The sequence below is a fragment of the Chenopodium quinoa genome, unplaced genomic scaffold (assembly GCF_001683475.1).
Source record: "Chenopodium quinoa cultivar QQ74 unplaced genomic scaffold, ASM168347v1, whole genome shotgun sequence".
NCBI classification, from domain to species: domain Eukaryota; kingdom Viridiplantae; phylum Streptophyta; class Magnoliopsida; order Caryophyllales; family Amaranthaceae; genus Chenopodium; species Chenopodium quinoa.
Genome location: NW_018744080.1, coordinates 299,588 through 313,207, shown reverse-complemented (window position 1 = coordinate 313,207; position 13,620 = coordinate 299,588). Strand labels below are relative to the sequence as shown.

General features: G+C 36.5%; 1 long non-coding RNA gene across 2 annotated transcripts; it reads left to right on the top strand.

Moving 5' to 3' along the window:
• Positions 1–6,117: 6,117 nt before the first annotated feature.
• LOC110691385 lies at positions 6,118–7,546 on the top strand. 2 transcript variants are annotated; one of them, XR_002505288.1, is made up of 3 exons: positions 6,118–6,159; positions 6,255–6,633; positions 6,936–7,546. It is a non-coding gene; the product is annotated as an uncharacterized LOC110691385 (long non-coding RNA). The 2 variants fall into 2 exon arrangements; XR_002505289.1 differs by lacking the exon at positions 6,936–7,546 and adding an exon at positions 6,761–6,811.
• The last annotated feature ends 6,074 nt before the right edge of the window (positions 7,547–13,620 follow it).

Here is a 13,620-nt window from a genome sequence, read left to right as displayed (position 1 = left end):
ACAACCGGTACCCGCCGCTTGTTATCCTACTCAATTCCTTGGCGACTAAGTAATACTATTTACTTGGTTGGACCGATTGAATAAATGGCCGACTGATCGCCCAGCTTGGAAACAGACAACCAGTCGTCCAGGGGCATAGGCGGACCATCCGTACCTGTCTACAATCGGCCATGCAAAACAGTCGATATAGAGTACAATGCAATATCAAATATTCAACACTTAGACAAATTTCAAGCAAAAAATGATTTCATTCATGAAGATAAAAATATTCAGAACCCCAGCCCCCTGGCCGGGTAAATACAATCAAACGGCACGCAGGCCGTGGAAAGAATACAAAAAGCTTAAGGGGGCAGTTCAGTATTAGCAGTTGCCGCCTGGTCAGCACTTTTCTTGCTGGACTCGGCTTCAGCTGCATCCTTTTTTGATGCCTTACCCCCAAGTGGCACAAGCGCCACAACCGGCTCTTCCTCCTCCAACGTATCTCCCAACGCCTCTTCTTCAGCAGCCGCCAGGATCTCTTGATTATATGTTTCCGAACACTGGCGGTACGTTCTTTCCCATGAGGCAAAGTCGGCACTGGGGAACAGGCGGCCCCAGGTCATGCGCTGGATCTGGGAAGAGTCTTCAACCATCTCTCGGACGAGCTCTCTTTTCTCTTGCTCGGCCTTCTCCAAGAGCTCTCTCTTCTCTTGCTCGGCCTTCTCCGAGAGCTCCTTGGTTAGACTCTTCTCCTGGTTCACCAGGCGTTCTTTTACGTTAGCCAAGGATTTTTCCATGGCATCGTATGAGAGTATCTTTTGGCGGAGAGGTTTAAGCTCGGCCTTGAGGTTGGAGACGGTCCCCTCCAGCTCGCTGTTCCGCTTCTGGGCCGCCTCTAATTGAGCCCGGATAGCGGCGGTTGCCTGCGCCTGATAATAAAGAATATCAATTGTCAGAACTTCATTTTGGGCAATTTGAAACATTGCCTTATCACAGTTAGAGGCGGCCATAGCTTTTGCAGCCTTTACCTCTTTGTTTTTCCGATCAAGCGGCTTGCGAAGGCCGTTCACTCGGAGCAGAGCCTAAGTAAAAAGGGAACAGACGTCAGTTTCCAAACAAGATAACAGGCGTCCTGGAACTCAAATACAAAAAATGCTAAGTATACCTCAGCAAGGACCCCTGCAATCCCATCAAGGTCAAGGGTGCCGACACCCCTGACCGCCTCCCTTTCAGATGGAGGAACTGCTTTGATCATGGACTTGGCTACCTCTACCAAGTCAGGTTCCTGAGGGCCGGCTGCATCAAGCGTAAAAAAGCAAGTTAGACCTAGTCAAGAAGAAAGCAAGTGAGTTTTTACAAGTAATTGTCCATACTTCTAGGCGGCCCCGCCGGAGTTTTAGAAGAAGTGGCCGGCTGCTTTTCAGCCGCCACTGTTTTCCTGGAAGACCCAGGAGAGCTTGCAACAGTCGTCCTCCGGGCCTTGGGGTCCGGCTGTTGCGAGGAAGAAGCTCTTGGAGTGCCCGACTAAAAAAAAAAAAAAAAAAAAAAAAAGTTAGAATATGCATAAGCCAACTCCTAAAAGAGGAAGAGTTTCGAGGCCTACCAAGGGTGCCCCCTTGTTGGGGGAGTCGGTACAAGACTGTTGCATGAGAGAGGCCCGCAACATGGCCGTCGCAGTCTTGGATGCTGTTATTTTGCTCATGGCGTCAGCTGCAAAAAATAAACAGCAAAGTTAGTAAAAATCTCAAGTAAACAAGGCGTGAAAAAACAAAGTATTTGACAGGCCGGCTACCTCTAGAGCACCGACTGCTGAGGCCGCAGGCGGCCAAAAAGTACTCATCATAGAGCCATTTGAAGCTCGGGACGCAGTTTAGGGGTACTTGCTCTCGTACCCCTGAAGTAGAGTTCACCCTAGTCTCTACTTTGAAGAGTCCTTTGTCTAGGATCTCTCTTTTAGCCTTTGGGGGAACAGGCGGCATGCTGCGGCCGCCTGCGAGAAGAGGCGGATCCCTATTCCACTTGTTAAAACGTTGGTTCAGCTCCGTGTCTGAACCCTCAATGATAAGGAAGGTGTTCCGCCAATCCTTCCATTTGTTCGCTTTACCTCTCGTCATGAGGTAACCCCTATGGCTTGTCAATTGATACCAGCCGGTACCTCCCGACTTAGGGGTCCGGCTGAGATAGTTCATATGGGCGAAAGCCTCAAAGTTTGGCTCCACCCCGTACAATTCGCACCCGGCCACATAGCCGAGTACGTTTACCCAAGAGTTGGGGGCTAACTGCCATAACCCCAAATCATACCCATCTAAAATCCGCTGAACAGCCGGATGTAATGGGAAGCGCAGTCCAGCTTTGATGGCCGCCTCATAGCAGCCAAAGCAGCCGTTATCATAGCTGGTACCAGCCGGCCAGACGACAGTGTCTTCTGGATCCGGCACGAACAGTAAAAATCCGGGGCCCATTCTGTGGTTAGCTATAAAGCTCTCCACTTTGTCTTTCATGGCCGCGATCCGGCCCCGGGGTACCGTGCAGTAGTAGGGGGTATTTTCCGCTCTGTAAGAGGCGGACGGCTCCGCCCAATTGCTCCCCTTCTCAACTGCATGAGAAAGCCTCGCCTCTTGTAGGCGGCTGTTTCTTTCTTCTGAGCCTGGAGAACTGTGGCCAGAAGAGCTGGACTCGGACTCGTCCTCTGACGAGTCCGAAGAGGACGACTCCTCCCCTCTCCCAGAGGGGACCGCCTCCTCTCCCTTAGAAGGAGCAGGAGGAAAGTTAGACATATCAACGGTAAGATGGGAAGGGACCACCTTGCCCCCTCTCTCAGAACTGTCGGCTTGGCAGCCGCCTTGTTTCAATTCTACATCTGGCGCCTGGTCAGATGTTTCACTAAGGAGCACCCTTTGGGAGGAGCCGTCTGAGTTTGATATCATAGCAGTCTTTTTTGTTCTGGCCATCACGTTCTGCATAGACACAGATACAGTCGGACTTTGTATAAAGGGCAAGGATGGGTCCAGAAAAGGGCAGGCGGCACTCCTAGTCCTAGATTCAGCCGTCCCCGGTGACCGGCTGATCACTAACTTAGGTCGTGTCGTGTGCTTCCGTGGTGCCATTTCAAAAAATAAAAAGAAAATTTAAAGAGTAAGAGAACTGAGTTACCTGAACGAGTGACGGTTGATGAAGTTCTGGAAATCCGGGTCAGTCGGCTTGTCAGAACAGGCGGTAGGCAGAAAAGGTCCGAAATGTCAGAGCAAGTTCAGGGGTCCGAATGTTCTCGCGAAGTTCTCAAATGTGAAAATGACCGAACTCAGCACTTCCTTATATAGGCAAAGTGAGAAGGCGAAGGGTCGCTTCCAAATTCAAAATTTGGGCGGGAAAATCTCTCGGCCGTTTGCAAGGTGACACCTGTAGCAGGCCGTCGCCTGTCACCGTGCGACACCTGTCACAGGCGACACATGACCAGTCACGTGCCACCTGTGAGGGGCAAATGATTAGGGGATTTTTATCCTCCAATCACCGACTGACAAGTGGACCAACCAGGTTCCGCCACGTGTCCTTCACGTAGGCCAATAGGAGCTTGCCACGTGTCAATCACAGATTCGTCCTCTGCGGACCAATTGAGACACGCCACGTGTCCACCCATGCCAAATGGGAAAACCGGCCACCAAGGCCCAATCCTGTTTAGAGGCCCGGTCAGCCCTAGGTTTACCCTAAACCTAGAGACTGGCACGCTTCTCAAGACTATAAATACTCCTCTTAATCCTCATTAAGGAAAAAAGAACTCGAATAACACACGGATTATACATTAAACACTCTCACCTAGAGAGGTTAAACCACTTTAATTTCCGTATCAATTACTCCTTAATCAGGTACTAACTTGACCGTTGGAGGCGGAGCTCTCAGGAGTCTCCGTTATTTTGCAGGTACAGGCGTCCGGTTCCAGTCTCGGTGTTGTAACTCTCCCGCAGGACATCAGAAAACCCCGAAACAACTCTGATTAGTGGTCTATCTTAAGTTAGTTAGTATTTGACGGTTGTATTTCTTGACTGCTTTGCATTATTGTTTGCATATCAATCAAAATGAATCAAGATTAAAGAATTGAACAGGAAAAGAGTGAAAGACCAATAATCAAATTTGACATTAAAATTTAGGTTTTCTAAGCTACCACACTATATAACATAGTTGTCCACTACGTTTTGCATTATTATAGTTATAATTCCCCTTAATGAGTATATAATTGTATAATTGTAAGTTAGTGGTAATAGTATATAATATGAGTTCATCTTATTTAATTTTCTAGTAGTTAAAAATTAATGGGTTGCTACTGAAATTTGATTATATGAGTTTATTAGCGTTTATAGAAAAATAATATGGGATTAATGACTTTTCACTCTCTATTCTATTTGTTGGTTTCACTATTAAGTGTACATCTCAATGTAATGGGTTTTCGACTCTTAACTAGAGTGTAAAAAGTACCTAAATGTGTTAGCATTGATAGGGACAATTATTTGTTATAAGGCTGAAATGTGTTGTTTTGATCCTGTTTTTTCAGCAATGGATCAAGGGTATGAAAATTATGATGAGGACAGACAAGATTATTTAGAAACTTCAGATTCTCAAAACACTATTCAGAATCAAGATTCTTCTCAACAACAAGTCACTACCACTAGTGGTAGTAAGCGTGGACGAACATCAGATGTGTGGAGGCATTACACCTTTTTTGATAAGATTGTTGGTCTTGCTCCGATAAGATATGCGCGATGCAATGTTTGCGGTAATGAATATAAAGCACCAGGTAAGGCTGGTACTTCCACTTGTAAAGCTCATACTAAGGCATGCATGGGTAAAAATATACATCATCCTGCAAATCTTGAAAGTGTTGTTGATCCTACGTTTAATCAAACTCGTCATTTACAATTGCTTGCTAGAGCTATAATTTTGCATTCCTATCCTTTAAATATTGTGGAGCATCATGGCCTTAGGGAAGTTTTTACGAATCTGAATCCTAATGTGAAGCATGTGTGTAGAAACACTATGTTGAAATATTGTATTGCTGAGCATGATAAGTTTAAGTCCTTGTTGTTGCAATCTTTTTCTGGAATTGAAGGTAGAGTTAGCTTCACTTGTGACTTGTGGACAACATGCACTAATCGAGGTTATCTCACTTTAACTGCACATTATGTTGATAAAAATTGGTGTCTAAGGTCTAAAATTCTGAATTTTAGATATTGTGGTCCTCCTCATACTGGTGTTGAGATAGAAAAATTTGTGTTTAAACTTATTGGGGAGTGGAACCTTCAGGGTAAAGCTTTTGCAATTACTGTTGATAATGCTCGATCTATGGATGTTATGGTTAAACTTTTGAAGAAAGATTTAATGTTGACTTCTCCTCTTCCTTGTAATGGTAAATTTTTTCATATTCGATGTTCAGCTCATGTCTTGAACATTATTGTTCAAAGAGGTTTGAAAGAAGTTGATAGTAGTGTTCAAAAATTGCGTGAGGTTTGTAAATATATTGATTCTTCGGACTCTAGACTTACTCAATTTGAGCATGCTCTTTCTGAGGTTAACTGTCTATTTAACGGTAAGTTACGTCTTGATGTTGTGACTCGTTGGAATGCCACCTATACGATGCTCCGAAAAGCTTTAGAAGCAAAGGAAGCCTTGAAAGTGGTTATCGATAAGTATATGGGTTATGAATTCAAACTTTCGGATGATGAATGGGATACCCTTGCAAAAATATGTCATTTCCTAAAGCCATTTTATGAAATCACTATGTTATTTTCTGGTTCTGAATATCCTACCGCAAATTTGTATTTTGCTAGTGTTTTGAAAATTGAGCACACAATAACTAAAGCCCATATAGACCCTAAACTTGCACCCATGGCAAAAGTTATGCTTGAAAAGTTTGAGGGCTATTGGGATGACTATAGTTTGATCCTTTCAATAGCTATTGTTCTTGATCCTCGCTATAAGCTTTTTCGATTGACGAATATGTTGAAAGTGCTTTATGTTGAGGAGGCATGTGTTGAAAAGGCGAAGGTGATTAAAGATGCTCTTTTGGAGTTGTATAACTTTTATTCTTCTATGTGTTCCGGTTTTAAGTCAAGTACAATTGTTCCCCCCTCCATCCTTATTGGGGTCGATAAATCAAATAGTCTCTTGGATGATGATGATATATTCAAGGTAATCATTTTCTGTTTATTGTGGTTTACTAAAATAATGATTATATGTCTTAATTTTTATTATTTAATAAAAGCATATTTTTTGCACTTTTCTAGGATGTTGATGTTGATGATAGCCTAAATCGACCATCGATGGAGATTGATAATTATTTGAATACTCCTCGTCAACCATCAATTGAAGGGCAGAATTATGATGTTCTCAAGTATTGGGAATCTCAAATTAATGTGTACCCCATATTAGCTATTATGGCTAGGGATGTTTTGGCCATTCCTATTACATCGGTAGCCTCTGAGTCTTCTTTTAGCATGGGTGGTCGTATTTTAAACAAGTATAGGAGTGCACTTTTGCCTAAGAATGTTGAGGCGTTGGTTACCACACAAAATTGGTTACGTGGTTATGATTGTGATATTGAAGAAGACGTCCTTGAAATTGGTAAAGAGGTGATAGATGAAAGTTTTGCATCTAATTAGAAAGGTATGGATGTTGTTATTTTACTGATGCTTAATTTATATTGTGTTGCTTAATTCAAGCTTTCTTGGTTTTTTTTTTTTTTTTTGTGAGAAAAGTGTAGCTTCATTTCTTACACTAATGATAAGTATAGGGTGCTGCTACTGCTGACTGCTTCTTCTCCTTACTGCTGTTCTGCTGACTTGCTGTGCTGCTGATTTGCTGTTCTGCTGTTGTTCTTCCATTCTGCTGCTGCTCTTCTTCCATTTTGCTGTTCTGCTGCTCTTCTTCCATTCTGTTGTTCTGCTGCTCTTCTTCCATCGCTGCAGTTCTGCCATTCTGCTGCTGCAGTCTGCAGTGCTGCTGATCTGCCATTCTGCTGCAGACTGTGGTGCTGGTGTTAATCTTGTTATGCTAAAAACTTGTACAATTCTGTTGTTAAAACTTGTTTGTATGGATTGGTTGGTTTGATTTTGTTACTTTGTTGTTAAAAATTGTTTAATTATGTGTATGGATTGGATTAGTTTGTTTTGGTTTTGTAAAGTTGAAACTTGTTGAATTAGAAGTTTTATAACTTGTTAATGCTATTAATCCTATTATGCTACTGGAATACTGCTATGTTGATGAATAAGGCCCAAAAGGCCAAAAAATTGTAGGTTATTGCCCAAAACCAAAATTGCAGATTATTCCCCAAAAACCAAATTAAAGTCAATACTCACGAATTAGCTAACGAAGTGCTATTTCTAAGGGACTTTAGTATTAACTAAGTTACTAAGATATATACAATTAATATGATAAGTACATGGTCTCAAGAAAAATTGATAAGTATGGAATATATGCTAAATATATTCTAAGATTTCTAATATTTAATCCATATAATTACATAAAAAAGTGCACCAAAAAAAAATTATTATTACATACAAAAAAAGCTTGTAAACGGTTCGATTTATAAGCGGTTTGGTTCATAAACGGTTCGGTTTATAAGTAGTTCGGTTCATAAACGGTTCGGTTCATAAACGGTTCGGTTTATAAGCAGTTCGGTTTACAATCAATTCGGTTTTTAAATGGTTCGGTGCAAACGAGTAGCAGTTTGCTAACAGTTCGGTGTAAGCGGTTTTTATGCCAGTTCAAACGGTTTCGGGTTGGAATCGGTTTCGGGTTAGATACGGTTCGGTTCTTTTTCGGTTCGGTTTTCTTTCAGTTCGGTTTATATTTGGTTCGGTTTGTTAACATGTTCGGTTCTTAAACGGTTTAACATTACTCGGATTGGTTCGGTTTCGGATTTACTAAAATGCGGTTCGGGTCGGTTTTCGGTTTCAAAGAAACGGTTTTTAATCGGTTCGGTTCTCATTTGGGTCGGTTGGATTCGGGCAGTTAAACGGTTTCGGTTTGAAATTTGACAGCACTAGGGCCATGACAACTCGAGCTAACAGTACATATACTCTCACTTTCTCTCTCCTAAATTTTTGAACAAAAAATTTTAAAAAAAAATTAAATCTTTCAACAGTATTCTTAGTTCTTCGTCATTCAGAGAGACACAGAACAAGTTTGTTGTGGAAGAAAATGGAAATAATATAATCGACAATCGACAATCGACAATTGATAGGTAAGGTAAGATGATGGCACACCTTGAATGGTCGGGGTCAATAAAAAGATTTGTACTTGACTACTCGTATGTTGTGTTATTTGTATAGGTTAGATGGTTCATAGTTAAAAGGGTGTGTGACAGAAATCGACTCGAATCTAATGTAAAGAGTTACACCTAAAAGTCGAAAAAGTTTGGCCAATTGCTCCAAGCTGTTTTTTGTGTAAAGAGATAAATAGAATCAACAATCAAAAAAGTGTCAATAAATACCAAGATTGTACGCTTTAGCTTTGTTTATTTTTGTCGTCCCTTTAACTTGTAGATTTTGTCAATTTTTTATTTATTTATTTATTTATATTTCCAAGTTTGTAACTTTTTCAAGCAGTCCTTTGTTTGCTTTTTTATACTCTTAATAACTACTCCGTACTTATAAAGTGGAGTAAATAACTATAGAAATTCACTAACAACATATTAAGAAAATTAAAAAATTAATGTCCGAAGTATATAAAAATAGTGGAGGTTAGACAGTTGGTAAAAAAGATGAAAATTTGTGAAGAATTGAAAATGAAAAGAAAATCAGAAGATTTTTGTACTTTGAATATGTGCTTTAATATTTAAATATGGACTAATCTATTATATTTTATTAAGATAAACTAATCACTTCAATTAATTATTACTTATAATACTTAAGGACGTTATGGTAATATGGTCCCCTCTTTCCCACGGAGTATGATTTTTTTTTTTTTTTTTAATAAAATGATGTAGTATTTTTTAAAATCCACATTTTTATGGCGATTTTTATGATGATGAAACTCAATCATGGAAGATGGAAGTTTTGAATTTAAGCTTTGTTTTTTCTCATCTTTGAATTTTAAGTTAAGATAAACTAGATGAAGCGTGCGATGTACGATTTGTTTGAATTTTTAATTTTTTTATTTTATATACTAAATTTTGTTACATATTTAGATAAAATTAGATGAACCCCGTGTTTGAATTTTTTAAAATAATATATATATATATATATATAGGAGTGGATTATGTGAAAACAAGGCTTAAGCTGAAAACTGAAAACATTAAATCCTGACCGTATATTATGATCTGATGGCTAGTATATCACTTAACTGAATTTATTGAGCGTGATATTATATACGGAGTACTATGCAGATATAATTACTCTGTACATTTTCTCTCTCCTCATTCTCTCTCCTCACCCATTCTAGAATTTTGGAGTACGATTTTGCGATTAATTTGCTACAATTTTATCTGCGATTGTTGTGATTCAACTTGTATTTAGCTTCCAGAGTCTTGTAAGTTTATCCGCCTCTTTTTCTTTTATTATTTTTCGATTCTGGTTAGGTTAACTATCATGTTAATTTGATTTTACTGGTTATCGTACTTATCGATCAATTTGTTTTTCGCTGTTAATCGATTTGTTTCTTTCCTTTGATTGTTAATCAATTTGTTTGTCGATTGTTCAATTCCTGCGATGTTTAGATTCTTTGCATCAGTGTGAATTTTGTTAATTTTTAGTGTAATTCTGCTAAAATTAAGCTGAAATAAAATTATAATGGTGGAAATCCAAAGTGGCTAGTTCTTAGTGTAATTTAATGATTATTTGAGATTTCAGATTTTTGATCTTTGTAGAAGCTAATGTTACAACAATTTTTCAAACGATCAAGTAAAATTTTTTGCATCTCTACAAGTCAAAGTTCTTATCTCTACTATTTTTTAGTTTAATTTTTGACTATTTTTTTCAAATTGTTTTTTTAGTTTCGATTTCAATTTTAGTTTGGCAGTAGTAGTTTTGAGTTGAATTTTGTGTAATTTTGCTTGATTTTGGTATATTAGGTTGTAAGCGTAAGTTTTTCTCGATACTCTTACTCATGTTGTTCTTAACCTTATTTGGAGCACATTTTTGTGTTTGTTGCCAATAATATTATGATCTTAAGCAGCAGTGAGAAAACAAAGGTTCTGTTGAAGTTGTGGGTTGTCAAATATATATTTCAGAGTACTTTGCATATGGATTGTATTGTGTTTGTGTTTGTGTTTGTGTTTGTGTTTGTGTTTGTGTTGAGTATAGGAGGAGAGAGATTAGCATGCCTAGGTTTTGGGTAATTATGTGTGATTCAACTTAATGGTATGGCATTCTTTGAGATTCATTTCATTTGGACTATTGTGTTGCGGTGGTTATTGTGATAACTGATCCTGTGAAATGGTGGAGGTGCATGAACTACATGACTGGCTAGGCGAATGAAGGTGGCTCGTGGTTGTTGCGGGAATGCGTAGCTACTATATGTATATAGCCATCTTTATGTAAATATTGTAACATTGATGTAGTTAACTTATTTTTATATATATAGTGACCTTTATTTTTGTGTGTAGACCTTTATGTAAATGGAGTCAAAAACTCAAAATCGATATAGTTACCTTATTTCTATACACAGTGAACTTTATGTAAAGGTTGTCAAATTTGATATAGTTACCTTATTTTTGTATATAATGACATTTGTGTAAATATTGTCAAAATTGATATAGTTACGTTATTTTTATATATAATGACTCTATATAAATATCGTCAATTTAGATAAAGTTACCTTATTTTAGTATGTAGTACCCTTTAAAACAGTTGAATTGGTTATATGTAAGGTTGGAAAGATCTTTAGAGCTTTTAAAGCGTCTGATCTTTTGTGCTAATAATGAATGGTTGAGATTTGCTGTTTTCAGCATAAGTCTTGTTTTCAGCGGAACCACCCCGTATATATATATATATATATATATATATATATATATATATATATATTTTAAAATTTAGAACATATAAGTTAAAATTTAGTTATTCAAAATTTATGATATTAAACTTAACTAATTTATGGTTTGGAACATGTGAGTATATATATAGGGGAGGGATCCGGTGAGAATAGGTTCATATGTGAGAATTCATACTTATATGAGAATTGATTTTAAATTTAGAACAACTGAGTAAAAGTTTAGAACATATGAGGAAAAATTTAGAATATGTGTCTGAAATTAAAATTTAGAACATCTGAGTAATAATTTAGAACATTTATGTGAGTAATATGTTTAGAACATTTTATTTAAGAATTAGAACAAGTGATTAAAAATTTATAAAATCTGCTTTAAGAAATTTTAAACATATGAGTAAACTTTAGAACATCTGACTTAGATTATGAACATGTGAATAAAAATTTTGAACAAACTGATATAGAATAAAGAAAGTGTGAGTAAAAAATTTAGAACATACGAGTAAAAAAATAGAACATACGCTTTAAAATCTGGAACATATAAATAAAAATCTTAAAACACACATTTTAAAATTTAGAACATATAAGTTAAAATTTAGTTATTCAAAATTTATGATATTAAACTTAACTAATTTATGGTTTGGAACATGTGAGTACTAAATTAGAACATTTGATTTAATTTAGAGCACCTAAGGGAAAGTTTAGAACATCAAAATTAAAATTTAGAACATACGAGTAAAAATTTAGAACATAAAGAGTGTTCTCACATACAAAAAAATTCTCACATAAGAAAAATTCTCACGAGAGCCTCCCCCTATATATATATATATATACTTCCTCCGTTCTTTTATTATTGCACCACTTGCCTTTTTAGGAAGTTTCACAAATATTGCACCATTTCCTCTTTAGGAAAAACATTATTTGTGTTCACACTACAAATACCTACCATACCCTTACTTTTTCACACTTACTTTTTGGTTTATCAATATGTCACATGGGCAATTTTGTATTTTTACCTTTCTCTCTCTTACTTTTTTCCACCACCAAAATATTTGTACCCAACCCCTATGGTGCAATATATATGCGCTAAAATTTGTTATATATTTAAATAAAATTCCTAATATCAAAAAAAATTATTTTATATTTAATTAATTTAAACAGGGAAATCTCATTCGCCAATTTTGCTTACGTGTTATTTAAATTATTTAATTCTGAAAGAAATTAAGAATCTCGTATATAATTGGCTACCACTAAATTTATTATCTTATATGACACGCTGAAAAAATTAAATCCTACGTGGCTTTTTAAAAACTCGGGAAAAAACTCCCCTTATATATTATACATTAGATGAGTTTATAAGAAAATGATAAACATATTCCTAAGGGCTATGTATAAAAAGCTAAAAAAGGAAATATTAAATATACTACATCCGTTAAATTTAGTTGCAACTTTGGAATATTTTATATCTCACGAATAATACCCCAAAGTTGCAACTAATATTTAACTTATGTAGTAAATTAAAATTATTACATCGATTTGCGTGTGATTTTGCAATGAATTCCTAATTTAATTCTATTTCAATTCCATTTTAAAAAGTATATTTATTGCTTATATATAGCCCTAAGGGTCTGTTCTCTTCAACTTATTTTCAGTGCAGTTCAGCTCCAATCAGTTCACCTCAGTTCCTAACTTCCTTCTCTTATAAAATATTCAATTTAGTTCATTTCACCTTCAATCAGTTCAGTTCAGTTAATCAGAATAGACCATAAGAACTACATATATCATTACCCTAAATTATAGGAGTATTAAAAATTTTAAGTTAGATTTCGTTTGATTTGACATAATACGGTCTCAATGAAAATGGTTTTTAAAGGGGGGGGGGGAGATTGTAAAGTAGTTTTCCTTTGTGCATTACTTCACATAAGAAAAGTTATAGAGAAAGAGACTGGAAGTGGAAGGATGAGGATGAGGATGAAAGAGACAAAAAAAAATGAAGGTAATGAGGTGAAGAATGGAATTGTTGTCCACCATTGAAAAACTAATTTTTAAATATTCACAATTTAAACCAAACACCCAAAAAAAAAAATAAAAACCTAAAGAAAAATGTGAGAAATGAGAAAAATATTTTAAAGGAAAGCATCTTACACCCAAGCAAATACTCCTATATACAATTTAAACAAAAGAATAATAACTTAAAATAAAACACTTTTGAACATTTATTAAACATGTCCTTTGAAATGGAGGTGTGAATAAACCTTGTTGAGTTGTTGATATGAGGTGCACACACACACAAACACACACAAAAAAAAAAAAAAAAAAAAAAAAAAAAAAACCTAGTTTTAAATTGGAATTTGAAATTATATATATGATCTAAGTTTTGGGCCATAAGAGAAGATAACTAAATAAAGTACTCCATATTAATTAAATTTATGGGAATAAAAAAGATTGTCAAGAAAGAGGAGGAATCAAGTGAAGAAGACAACTCAAAGGGTCAAAGAAGACAAAGTGAAAAGGGTGATTCTTGGAAGGGAAAAAAATGGCCATAAACAATCCAAAGTGTTATCCATTTTTTGAAATTTTCCATATTATTTAGGCCCAAAATATGTAATTCTATCCACTTTGCATAATTTGGTCATTGAAATTTTCCCCACTTTGCATAATTCGGTC